The 14,228-nt window shown below is 33.5% G+C and overlaps 1 protein-coding gene across 1 annotated transcript in view; it reads right to left on the bottom strand.

Annotated features, from left to right (window-relative positions):
• The window catches only part of LOC118183576 (uncharacterized), a 363,019-nt gene extending 350,071 nt beyond the window's left edge, over positions 1-12,948 (bottom strand). The window contains exon 1 of the mRNA XM_085824258.1: positions 12,796-12,948. The gene's annotated coding sequence lies outside the window, so the exon portion shown is untranslated. The remainder of the gene's footprint in view (positions 1-12,795) is intronic.
• Between the last annotated feature and the right edge of the window lie 1,280 nt (positions 12,949-14,228).

Raw genomic sequence — 14,228 nt, 5'->3', positions numbered from 1 at the left:
CATAAAATTCCTTTCAACAGCACTATCACAAAATAATTTAAAGTGATTGATGGTATCTTTAGAATTTCCGATACACAGTCTCGCGCACTAGAGATAAAAATATTTTTTTCTGTACAGTGCTGCCATTGCTCGCTTTGAAATCATCGAGTTTGTTAAAGTTTGCCAAAATGTGAAATAGATAATAAGACAAATTCCAAATTTGAAATTTTGCCTTCCATATACCCATATTCTGCGTTATTCAAAATTTGATGTCCCTACGTAGCGTTGGTTTTACACACTACTAGAAACATACATACATCTATGCAGATTCTTCAATATTTAATTTCCTTTAATATAATGTAGGGCTCTAATATTTGGTGGCAACAATCTGGAAAATGATGCAGCCGTTTATAGTGAACCAACGCCAAATGCCAGAACAAAATTAATAGCCCTTCTAGTTAAATTTCCCTTTTGCGCTAATAACACAAATTGTAAAGAATCTTTTATATTATTTAATGAAAAAGCATTCGTTGAAATTTTTATAATTACTTTAAATCAAAATTAATCATCTGGCAGTACTTTAGATCTCCTTATTTTAAATTTAAAATGATTAAATGATCCACAACATGAAATGTCTCCTCGAATATGACATTTATTTTGCCCAATGTTTTACGAGAACGCATCGCAATAAATATATTGTAACTAGTTAAACATAATGAGAAGAATGCAAATTGGCTATCACGCAGATTCAAAATCGTTATATCGTTTGGTAGATTTCTCTCTTACCTATAATTACCATTTTTAAGTTGATATAACGTCTCTCCTCTTACGAGTGCTGCGTTGGACATTCCTGCGTTGGACTATCGGAAAGTGTGTTTTGCTTTCAACGATTAATCATGACTACGGTTTGCGCATGAAAATTGCAGTGTTACATTTGTTTGTTAAAATTTCAAAGCAAATTCGGTTTGCGCATTAAAATTTCAATGTTTAATCGGGACTACGGTTTGTGTAATCCGCTGTCGTAAATTGCTATTGGTGCAAATTCACCAAAAATTCTGTAACGACCGTAGCGAGGTGGGTGACCTCTCTTCCACCCCCTTTCCGTCTCATCTCTACTGCGAGGATGTCTAAAATATAATTTAAATCTAAAATAGTGTGAATATTTGTGCACGTAATACAGCCTTATTTAACCCAGAAATTTCATCCTCGCCTTTTTTTTGGCTATGATTTGCAACTGATTCTCCTTCATGAAGATGAAATACTTTGATATGCCATGAAACAAGTTCTCGACTTCATAACTGTCATTCTTCCGACTTCACCATTCAATTGTTATCACCTCTCTTCTTGAAATTATGTCATCACAACGATATGACTACTGTATTCGGAAAATGATTAGTCTGCTATATTGGGATAGGGTTTGACCCAGGAGCTCGAAACAATGGACAATAGTTCAACGAGGCGATGAAGATGAAAGTGTGCCAGTCACGTTTTATCATTGGTTCTAGTCTCCCTTTACTTAACTTCTAGAATACAATTGCCCTCAAGCACATAAGAAACTTTATCTAAGGTGCATGTCTAAAATTAACTTGGCAAAGAGAAAATGTTTTTTTTTTTTTTAGTTAAACTTGTAAGGTTGTTATTTAAATTAACCAGTATTTATGATTTCGGTTTTTACTATAACTTCCCCTTTTCCTATATGTAACAGAATGAAAATTAGATAGCCAACGTTTAAATTGAGGTTATAAACCATTTTAAAATTTACTTGTTTTAAAAATTAAGTCCTGATTAAATAAAAGCATTGAAATCTTTGCAAATTATTGTTTGTTGTGAGAGCGAAGGATGATTCTCATTTGGATATAATTCACGTCACCCGTTTTGATTTCTCCGACTGCCTTAGTAACTTAGAGCAACTTTAGAGTAAAATTGCCTACTGTAGACGAACTGCTGTCAGGCAACAAGTTTACTAGACAGGCAACAAGTTTACTAGACAAGCATATTGCGTTGCAAAGCGACTTTGTCGCTTCGTGTATACAGGCCTGTTGAAAATCAGGAAGTTGGCTGTTTGGCTTCTGGAAGGAAAATGAATATTTTGTAAAAATATCTTAAAATTTTAAAAGGTTAGAGCATTAGACCAGCAATTCTGTATGTTTTCATTCCTTTCCTCCCTTTCAGTGTCGAAGGTAGCAGAGTTATCGATGACTGCATTATTGATTTAATACAAATTATTGAAATCATTAATGTACATTGTTTTGAAATTTCATTAAAAATATCATTATTAGTCAACAAAATGTAGTCTGCAGCAGTCACTGCCTTATGTATTGCTAAAATTGATGAGTTAGAATATTGGAAATATTACTAGATTCTATCTTTGTCAAATGTACGAAACGTGATAGGCCAAGAATACATGTAAGTTAACAGGCTAAGAAAACACATTTGTACAAAGAATGACAGACAGAAAATGTAGTTTTTATGATTTAATTAAACCAAACAAAACAAAGCTAAATTTTCTCTCTCTCGTTTAACTGGCATAAATATTAACCCCCCCCCCAAATCTATAAATAGAAAAACCTATTTTATTTCAATCTTGGTTTCCAGCTCTTTTTTTGAAATTGGCTGTTCATTTGTAATTCTTATGCAGTGCCCTTACCGAAATTACAACCACAACTCTCCCAACTGCTAGGTGGACGTATTAAACACTTATATCCATGAAAAAACGAATAGGGAATAGAATAACTCGCATAGTCTTCCCCACTTAAAACGCTTTAAGGAGAGACGCTAAATTTAGTTGGTGATGTCGAGATATCGTTCGAACACAACTGTAAAGCCTATAAAGTTTATCGGAAAAAGATACATAAAAACTCAGTTGGTTTCTCGATGGGATTCGAAGGACGGAACGTAAAACTGTTAGATGGACATGCTAATCACTATTCGATGGGCATGCTAATCACCCGAAAGTACAGGTAAGGGAATGCAATAATTCCTTATAGCGCTTTGGTACGCAGTGATTAATGTCAAATCAAAAGCAAACCAAATAAAACATTCATCCAAATGATAATGACAATTTTGTATTCAAATCAAGGTACTATTCAGTTTCGAGAGCCGTAAAAAATCGCCAAATTATCGTTGATGCCAATGCTGCCAAAAAGAATTGTGGCAACCCTAATAATTGCGGCAAGAAAGGAAGTATAATAGCAAATAACTATCTAAGACAGATGTTTTAATTTAGATGAAAGGTTAATTTCATATAATACTTTTTTATTATTATAATTTATATGAAAAAGGCTAAACATGACTGAATGGAAGCATAAGAGTAATTAACTATTTCAGATCATTATTATAATTTATATAAAAATTGCTAAACATAACTGAATGGATGCCTGCATCGCTATTTCGCTACCGACTTATCGCTAAAGCATAATTTCATCTCGTTGGTTGTTCAAACGTAATTTTCTATAATAAATGATGTCTTTTCTTTGAAAATATTCTCGGTAAAGTGCAGAATCGCTCACTTATTTGTTTGCCGCTTTTTACAAAGGTAAAAACAATTGGATTTTTGTCAATTTTCTTTTACTTTTTAAGTGAAAATAGATCGATGTTTACATAGATAAAGGGTGTGCGCAGTGCCATTTTTGTGCAATTCTAGGATTTTTTTTTAAGTGAAAATAGGTCGATGTGCACATGGATACCGACTATGTGCAATTCTTTAAAACGCGTCAAGCAGTGGGTGATTCTGCACTTTACTCAAAATTCTATTGCCGACATGTCGTCATGCGCAATTCCCAAATTGTTAAATCCATAGGATATCAAAAAAGGATTTAAAAAATTAAACTAGTATTTCAATGGCGTCTTAAGAAATATAGAAATATAGAACTATCTAGCGTACGCGTTGATTTCAGAACTTACGCAATCTGAAATCAACGCGTACGCTAGATTTGGCGCGCTGTTAAATTGGCGCGTTTGCTAGATTTGGCGCTTTTGCGCATACATTTTCGCTGCAATTTTCTTACGGCCCTCAAAACAGAAAAGTACCGAAATCAATAATGTGTTTATCTGTTCAAATTCAGGTTAATTGAATTTTTAGCTGCTATTCTTAATAAAATTTCATTCACTCGCATATACAGTCATTGTCAAGTACGCAAGATAATTAAATGGCATAATTGCATTACTTTATATGCAGTCGAAATGTTACAGTCTAAATTCCATTGAAAAATATTACTTAAAATGTCTAGCTTTAATAACAAAAGCTACACTCATGCATAATATTAATTTCTATTTTCCAGTGTAATTTATTTAAATCACATTCATTCTTTTCAATCTGAATAATATTCCAATATAAATTTATTATAAATGCAAGAAGGCCTTTCCAAATATGATGAATAGCAAAATCCAATTAATTTTGGCGCAGAAGTAGTTAGATGCGTTTTGCTGTCCTAAGAAAACCAAGATTTAGTTTCATACATATCTAGACAATTCTTGTAGAAACTAATATCAACTTAAGGTTAAATTTAGCTATTTGGCATAACTTTTATTAAATTAGAAACATAAGGAACTGGAAAGGTTCTCAAAAAGCAACTTCAAATGCTTTTAAATAATAATCTTATTTTGCAAGAGCAGTGCGTAAAAACTTTTGAAAAAGGATTAATTTAATTATTACTGATTGTCTGGCTTCTCGATAACTAAAATCATAGAAACAGAATTACAAGACTGTAGGTTAAATGTGATAAATAAGGACATGCTATGTAACCTAAAATTTGAGAAGCTAAACATTAGACGTCATGTCGAATTCTAAACTTTCTTTTACATTAGAGGAAAGCTGCCCGATGTTGCAAATCATTATTTTTTATATAAATCTTACAATTTAGAATTTGAATTTTTTAGAATTAGAGAAATTATAGGCATCATATGATACGTCCATGATATTGGCAATGCTTCTCTGTTTGTATTCATCGATTAGTTTCTATAAAATATTCTTTGAGATTTTGTAGAGTAATTAGAATTTGTTTTAAGCAGGAGACGTGAAAATTATTCAGTTCCTGCACCAGGACTCTAACCCTCAGCTTCTCGAATACGCTCTGAATGTGCTCCCCCTTTTAAAAGGCGACTGTGAATTAGGAGATCCAGCTGGTGATGAATTATCGTCCACCAACTTTCAGTCCTGGTGCCACTTGTAGAGTCATTGGGTTATTTCGAAGCAGAATACATGAAAAATGAGCGACGCCTCTCTGGGACTTGAAGCTGCACCTCTGAATTACGCATCGAGGGATCTTCCAATTGCACCACGAAAGCATGCGGAAAGGAATAAAAAAATGCCTTATAGTTTAACTACTGTGTTTTCAGAGTTTTAGTGACAATGCCATATTATTTATTTTAACGAAACATACCCCCAAATACTATCTCAAAAGGAATGATTTTTGTTAACATTGGTATGCCAAAATGGGTTAGTTTAAATAACTATACGCTTTAACATAAGAAGCAAAGCTTCCCGGTAAATTCATGAGATCGGAATAAAAGTGACATTTAGGTATTATAAGATTAAATACCTAAATATTGGTTCTAGTATAAAATTATCAATGCCAGAACAACAGTAGTCCATCAGAGCTGATGGCCAAAAACGCACCAGAAAGTATGCTTTAAAAATAGGCTTATAAAGCTAGAAAAATGTATCTCCTAAATGAAACCTTAAGAGTGTAGAAATGTCTTGACATTGAGTTTAAGAATATGGATCACAGAGGCAAGTTTGAATGGATCTATAATATGGCTGAAATAAGTTGATTAATCGATCTGGATCCGTCACTTAGAATATGGGCTGCAGTGAGCGTTTATTCCGAGTGAATTTTATTCCCAGTGGCTTGTCGAATATACAATCCAGTCATGCAGTCATTGAAGGTCCAGAAAAAACGACAGAAAGTGAACATGAAGATGCTTGAAAAAAATATAAATTCAAATAATCATTTTGCTTCAAGCTCTCTGTCAGCAAATAACGTCATTTTTAAGTCTGGATATATTATCCAAGAGAGACAATATCATGTTTTACATTCAACCAAAGTATGCCATTTTTCGCTTTGAAATCGCCAGTGACATAGCTGGCATTTTTTGCAATTGTTTCTTATATGCCCAAAGTTAGAAGTGTACGTGGTCTGTAATGATCAGTCACCTTTCGAACTTTACATCAGAACTCATGAAGTTACCTTACATAAGAAGTCCATCAGAATGAAGTCGGGTAGAACAGCGTGTGGGTTGTGACTTCAATTAAGGCCAATCATCATTCGTACTTTATATTATTGACTGGCTAGAAAATTTTGTTCTATGACCCTGATAGGCCTACTTATATTTATCGTTGCATCATATATGGATGATATTCTGAGGATAGTTATAGTTCATTCATTATCCCAATCCTCAGCTCAATTTTCAGCAGGAAAATGCCCTGTCACATACTGAGTTGATTTAAAACTTTTTCCCACTCTTCATATTTTTAATATATCATTGTAAGAGAATTCTGCGAGAATCATAAATTCCTTACTGAAACATTCTTTGTTATGACGGAACCAGATTTATATATCTTTCCCTCTTCGCTTTCGATAGCAAATAGATTTTTTTTCTGTTGCAGTCATTTAGGTGCTTCATCAAGAACCACAATGTATTTCCATTTATCTCCTGCTAAATAGTTTTCACACAGTGTTCTATAAATTGTTTTGCATTTAGCCACATGCCTCGGCAAAAGATGGTGAATATAATTTCTATAGTTTCTTAAGTTGTAAATGTTAGCTAATTATTTCATTTATTATTGCTGCAGATGCATTTGAAGACTCAGTTCATTTCTGCGTCCGCGGATTTTCTATTGTATCTTTGGCATGTTTTTCTACATTTTTGTCTTAATACATTTTAGAGTACAAAAACGTATCTTTTAAAAAAACATAAACTTTTATGGATGTATTTAAATTTTTTTTTTTTTTTTTTTTGTTTGTTAAAATCGCTATACGTTGTTCTCAGAAAGAGTAATACAGTCTCTTAGCAGCCTGAAATATGGCAAAGTCGAGGTATTCTGCCATTTAACCGTGCTGCTTTTTTTTTTTTTTTTTTTTTTTTTTTTTTTCACAAAAGTTCTAATGGAATTAATTGGACTGCAGAAAGAGTGAACCCGATACTGCCAATTTCAGGATCATTATCGGAAATTTGTATAAGAAATCCAATGACCTATCATTGTGCCATCTACTAATTTTCTTAACAATTATTGAGCTCAGGAACCTTCTCGAGCAACGTTTTTAGTCCTCTGTAAGGGTTTTCTACGAGCTGGAGACATGGAATAAACTTCAAACGATACACGGTTAAGACTCCATTTCCCATTTAAACTACAATAGTTACCGAAGTACGTAAGTATTGCGTAACATAAACTTGTACTTATCTTGAATTCTAGTCGAATTTGTATACTGTTTAAAACTCATCGTTTTAAGAAACTAAAAGTTTTTTATTTTATTATGTTTGTATCTAATGTATAAATTTAAATATTATTTTATAAATGGCACATCATGAAACAGTATTTATTTGAATATAGACTACAAAACATATAAAAATACTAAAATAACTAATAAACTTAAAAGAAAAAGAAGTTTGCGGCAGCGAACATTTGTCATCAATGGGAAAGCTGGTGCTTGACGTAGGTGATTGTGAAATTTAAAAAAAAATGGTGTTCTTTTTTCCAACTGCTACTCCTCTTGATATTGAAAGCAGATAGTAGTCGGGCTCGTCTGAGTTGTCATCCTGATGTTATTGTGAGCCACATTTCATAAATATTCTAACTCAGATTTCCAGGGCCATTATATTGTAGTTAGTATGACTTTTTGAAGAAGGAGACGTGAAAAATTTGCAATGCCTTCGCCGGGATTTGAATCCTGGACTATCGAACACGCGTAAAATATGCTTCCAATTAGACCAAGAAAGCATACGTAAAGGGGGGAAATGCGTTGTCTGTTATGACCATGGGACCAAATTGTTTGGTGAGGAGGGTCGGCTGCGCTCAGTTCTGGTATCTTATAATATATTCATAAGAATATATTAATGACGAATCAACTGCGGACCAGGATTTGAACTCCACACCTTCCGAATGCTAGCCAGATGTGCTTTCAAATTACGCCGCGAAGGCGCATGCTAAACCAGGAGAAAATACCTTACAGTCTCTTTCACTTAAAGTGCGACTGGGGAGGAAAGGTCCCAATCGCCAAATCCTAGAGGTGGCAAATTATTGTCAAATTTTCTGATTGCTAGCCGGGCACCTTTCCCAATTACGCTACAAAGGCGTGCCTTAGGGAGAAAGCACGTTAAAACTTGTACGGCCAGATGCTTGTTTTCATTTCGGATAACCATGTAGCTAGACATATCGGAATGTTTAAGGCTAGTAATATTTTCCAATGGTTTGTGTTAGAATCGATCAAATCCAATTTCACTAACGCCATGACTAGTGCCATGTCCATCAGGTTGAAATCCTTAGCTAATCCCTTTGTTATAAATTTTGCTTTTTTGAATCCAATTTGAAGGTACCGTATTTGTCGGCGTATAAGACGTACCGGCCTATAAGACGCACCTCCTTTTCTATACACACTTTTGAAGGATAAAACTGTATTACTGATCATTATAAAGAATTTAAAGTATTTAAATATCAAGTAACACAAATCCAATGTAATTCTTTCTTCAAATACCCAGTCTATCTGGGAAAGAACACCTTTTAATCTTCTTCGTCAAATTACGACACTCATCTCCAGAGCTAACAGGAAAGTCACTTTAATCCTCATCTAAACCAACATCTGAGTCCTCATACAACAAACTGTCCTCTGTACCATCCAGTGTGATCGTCTTTGTCAGCGCATGCACATTCACAGATCTCTAAGTAATTGTAATATTCCCACACTCTACAAGGAGACAAGAAAAAATCGCTTAACTCCAAATAAAGGAAATTTCTAGAATAGAAGGTGATCAAAAACTGAGTATCGACGTATAAGACGCACCCCGTGTTTCAGACTTATTTTCAAAGACCAAAAAGTGTGTCTTATACGCCGGCAAAAAAGGTAAATAACAAAGACAACGAAAAGTGATAAATATGCGATGTACGACTATTGTTCCAATGCAAAAAATGCAGGTAAGGAATATGAGGAATTATTTAGTGGGGAATCCGTCTTTCTAATTAGTTTGCTTCAGTTTGAACGTTATAGTTTTTGGGAAGTTGCCTAAGTGCAAATTTAAGCAAATCGAGGTATTGCTATATGCCGCTTACAGTTATAAAACTTGCAATAAAACCTGTGGTTTGAAAGAGAACAACACAAGGAACGACATCAGATGACACATGAAACATTCGACAAAAAATAACATAAAATTATATGTTATTAAACTTAAATAGTAAATGACAAAGTATTTTTATTTCTTTAAATATCTTTTAATGATTTAGAGACTCCATGAAATGCGATGCTTCTCACAACTGCCATCTCATAAGTTCACCTTTCCAGAAGTCTTGCTCTCAACCACCTACCCCCTTTCCTATACTCTGCGACATTTATATCACCTCTGTGACATTTAGATGCCCCACCTCAAATATAACATTTAACAAACGTTTCACTTGCTGTTTGAGATACGGTATGCAACCAGAAAACTATATGAAAAAATCTCATGTATACATGGTTAGCCTATTAAATTATGCACATGCCGCCCAACCGGGATTGTGGTTAGCGACGCTGCCTGTCGTAGCGAAGAGCCCTGTTCCAAATCCCGGAGAAGGGATGGATAGTGTTTGTGGGGACACTCTAAATATGCTGCGAGCCGAAAATCTTCTCGAATGTTTGGTAGTAGGGAAAGAGAGGTGAAAGACCCTCGGACTTGCCCCTAAGGGTTGTTCACCATCAAAATAGGGGGCGGAACTGAGCAAAGTCGTAGTGTCACATGTACAGTGCTCAAGGCTCTTGCTAACGACAGGGGCAGTCTTGCACTTCTTGCAACGATGAATTCCGTGGGCTTGTTATTATGTTACTGTCAGACAGGTGAGATAAGTTACGACAACCACAATAACAAATTATACACATTTTTACTGTACTGCATTTAAACTTATTTCTCTGAATTATTCTAACTTAATTAACCGATCGCTCAAGGCAAGTTGAAAGTAATATCAAAAATTGTAAATTTTGAAATTAAACATCTCATTTTATTTTTGTCGTACGAGAATCAAACTTCTTATAGTTTTATTTTTTGATAACGATTATAAACTTTTCCAAATATATATATCGGACGCAGGAGATTGCAATTAAAATTATATTTCGTTATTCGTCGAAAATTATTCTTTTTTGAATTAGGCATTGTCAAACCATGAATATATTCATCACAAAAAATACTTCTGTAACTGGAACGTTAACGACTACGACCAAAGATTGCTAAAATAAACGCCGGGTAAGAAATTTTAAGCCGGGTTTTAAGCCTTTTAAGCCGGGTTTATACATATATGTTTGTCATTGCTGATTGCAATAAAAAAAGGAAGTTGCATATCTCGATATTATAGCAGTCCCATATACAAAATTTCAACGTTCTGCGGCTAAACGTTTTTGAGTTACATGAGATATATTCATTTATACATACATACATACATACACAAATACGTACTCCCGTTCGTACAGACGTCACGAAAAAAAAAAAAACCTTTTCTAAATGCCTTTTAAATCCATTTTGGAATAATAGGCTTTTTATTCTATCCGTACGTACAGATGCCACGCGTTAACGCTCAAAATGGATATTTTCTTTGAAATATGATACCCGAAATTTTTAGCGATTACAAAACTTCTTTACTTCGCACAAGGATTTAAAAACTGTGTCTTGTTTCTCCAAAATAACTTAAGTTTAAAATCATTTTAACCATTAAGTCTAAAACTATTTTAACCATTAAGTCTAAAACCATTTTAACCATTAAGTCTAAAACCATTTTAACCATTAAGTCTAAAATCATTTTAACCATTAAGTCTAAAACCATTTAACCATTAAGTCCATTAAGTCTAAAACCATTTTAACCATTAAGTCCATTAAGTCTAAAACCATTCTAGATTTAGTTTCCTTCAAAGAAATTAAGAAAAAACCAAAAACTGTGCATGATTCCACTCACGAGCATACTCTAAATGCATGTTAATTTCTAAATTACAGAGGTATGAAATTCTACGAATATATTTCAGTGAATAGTATTCAGAACCATGTATTTAAAATAAAATTTTGGAATAAACTTGAAATAATGATACCATTCTGTACTACTTCTTCTAACTACACCATGAAATTAATTATCATTGTCGCATGAAATTCACTTATGCCACGAAATAAACTGAAATAGTTTCATAAATAATTCAATTCAAAATTGTTCTTAAAACTCAAGGAATATAAAAATTAAATTGAATATACACTTAAATGTTAGTCAGATTATTCTTTTTTGAAATCTTAGAATGTATGTTCCGCTTTTCAATTCCCGTTGCACATTACTCGTTGGCTTTTATCTGTTTCCTTTCTAAACTGAGTAAAGTTACTTCATTCCTGTTCCCATGTAAAATAATATCGAGTAATAGCTTCTTGGCAATCAAAATCATCACATATAAGAATATATTACATATGAAATTATATTAATATAAACCGAAAAGAAAGAATTGAAAGAACTTTTTATGGTAGAATGCTTTCAGTAGCAAATATAGAAAAAGAATCAGAGAAAGTAATATGGAAAGTAAGTCTCTGCTATAAAAAGAACATTCTTAATTAAATCAAAGAACATTCGCGGTAAAATAATTAACATTAAATTTTAATTTTAGGGTAAATATCAAATTTATTTCATATTTAAGGAATTAATTGAATTATTAAAAGCGTAGATTAATTAATTAAAAGCGTAGATTGATTATTGAAGCTATGAATCTGAAAGCAGTGTATTATTCTAAAATATATACTGCGTTAAAATGAAATAAATTTTTAAAGTTCCATTAAAAATTATGCAAGAAAATTAGAAATTAAATTGTAGAATGAAATGAAAAATAATAGAACTTTTAGAAACATTAAGTTTGACAAAATAAGTAAATTATCCCCAACATCTCAAATTCTGTCCTCCCCCCCTAAAAAAGAATGAAAGATATTCCTCGGTTTTTGGGCAATAATACTAATGATCGAATTTATCATTCTGTTCCATGTATAGCGACAGCTATTAACGAAAAATTAGAAACAATTTTCTTGTCTGTAACAAGAAACCAATTCGTTTAGAAAGCAAGAACTTAAAAAAAAATTGCAAAATGAGCTCATATATTCCTGAAATATATGAATATCTTTATCATTAACAACATCTTTTGTGAAAAAATATCGATTTATCATCAGTATCATTATTTCTTAAAAAGACTTAAAAGGTTTGCAAAATTGACTAATGCAAATTATTTTGTTTCAAAGTTTAACGAATGACAAAGTGGAGAAAAAACATTGCACGTTGATTTCTTTTCGAAACAGAATAAAGTTGCAGGCAGGTACATAACGTTTTTCCAGCGCAGCAAATTATTCTAAATGAAGCTAATTAACAAATATACATATTGCTAAAACCAATGCCTGTTTGTATCTCAAAATCCTCAAATCACTTAATTAATTTTTACACAAGTAGCATTACTACTATTAAGTTTAAAAATTTAACTTTTACCGCATGTAATTTTGCGCCGGAAAATAATTGCTGAAAATAACACGAAAGCTATAATTAGAAACCTTAAAAAAAGTGGGAATTGTGCGCCACGCTTTGCTAGTATCTGCAACGATTAAGAATCTGTAAAATAAAATCTTTCTTACCTCGTGACATAATTTTTTAGTAGGCCAACGCGGTTTGAGCTTTCGAGATCTCATCGCGCTGCTCTTGGGGTAGCTTTGTGCCTCATTTTAATAATAACTTGGTCCAAAAAGTAAGAGATGGTCGACCCACTCAGGTGGATGAGAAAGTCCGGACTGTTCGAATGGTGTCTGGGCTCTCCCGCTTTACCTACGTACACTCCGTGTTGGTAGGATTGCGCCTGCGCTAACTCCGATCGAAACCAGGGAGTTTTAGCAATGACCGCCCATGGCCAGGAGTGCAACTTTTTTCTTTCGCTCAGAAATCGCTGTAAAATTGATTTCAGGTTTATAAATAGGAATAGCTTCTCTAATTATCCCAGATAATACTCTAATTAGTCATGATCAAAGCCGGGTTGCTTTGCTTTTTGATTTCAAATAAAAAATTAAGCAGAACGGCATTCTGTCATTGCAGTGGCACCCTATCTAGAAATCTGAGAGACACGTAACTGACTTTTGTTTCAAGTTTGAATAAATCATACGCGAACGGGCATGATCTTAATAATAGAGTATATTGTGGTGGAAGAGCCTAGAAAAGTTAGGCTGCCTTAATTTAGTCTTGAAAAATTTTGTTCACAAATAAACTCGTCTTAATTGCTTCAGTTACTAATCGGAATCTTGATGTTCTAATGATTTTTAAATAAAATAGTTCTCAAGATTTTAAATCTAAGGTTGAGTTTTCAAATTAAAAAATTTACTTAAAATCAAAAAATGCTAAAAATTGTTTTAACCCAAAGGGTGTTAGCCCAGAAGAGCTATTAATGTCTTTTTGGCATTTGTGTTGTTTCACTATAAACGGTGTTTCACTTTTCGAAATGTTGCCACCAAATATTATTTCCCTGCGTTATATTTAAAAAATGTTAAATAATGAAGAATCAGCAAAAATGTACGTATGTTTCTCGCATTGTGGTAAAACAACGGTACCTAGAGCCATCAAATTTTGAATAACGTTCTCTGTGGATAACCGCATTTATTAAATGACACTTCTTATGAATCTTCCTTTTTTCTATGTCTTCTCTTTGTTTTTAATTTAATTTTTCACCATCATTGATTAGAAATGCGTTTAAATGTTGATATTTTAAGTCCAGTTCCTTCCCATGAACATGTATATCATGCAGTTTCGACATTTTCTAGCATGATTATAAGGTATTTCTCCCACTTCCCTAGCGTGCCTTCGTGGTGTAACGGTAACACGCTGGGCCGGTATTCCAGAGGTCCGTGGTTCGATTCCCGGCGAAGGCAGTTGCACATTTTTGATCTTTTCTGCTTTCAATTAACCTAATGACTCTACAAGTGGCGCCCGAACTGAAAAGAGTTGTGGATGATGATTCTCCGCACCCAGGAGTTGGCGACTAGGTCCCCTAAAACCCTAGTCGCCCTTTAAAAAGGGGAGTATA

This window comes from Stegodyphus dumicola, chromosome 9 (assembly GCF_044657685.1).
Source record: "Stegodyphus dumicola isolate Sdum_Otavi_A_Nest chromosome 9, ASM4465768v1".
In the NCBI taxonomy this organism is placed as follows: domain Eukaryota; kingdom Metazoa; phylum Arthropoda; class Arachnida; order Araneae; family Eresidae; genus Stegodyphus; species Stegodyphus dumicola.
Note: the sequence above shows the minus strand (reverse complement) of the source record. Positions and strands in the feature narration are given on the sequence as shown.